Genomic DNA, 201 nt, shown 5'->3' with positions numbered 1-201 from the left:
CATGGAGCCAAAGAGGGGGGACACTGAAAGACAGAGAGTAGGGGCGCTGGGAGGACCCTGAAGCATCAGAGTGGGGTGTGCTGGGAGCAATGGGACGCTGGCGGGATACTGGAGCACTGGGAGGACACTGGGAGTACTGGGAGAGCCCCGGAGTCTGGCGCAGCGGCCGGCAGGGGGCGCTGGGGCGCGGCGGGCAGCTCC

Source organism: Mesitornis unicolor, unplaced genomic scaffold, assembly GCF_000695765.1.
Source record: "Mesitornis unicolor isolate BGI_N332 unplaced genomic scaffold, ASM69576v1 scaffold44727, whole genome shotgun sequence".
In the NCBI taxonomy this organism is placed as follows: Eukaryota; Metazoa; Chordata; class Aves; order Mesitornithiformes; family Mesitornithidae; genus Mesitornis; species Mesitornis unicolor.
This window is presented reverse-complemented; position numbering follows the sequence as displayed.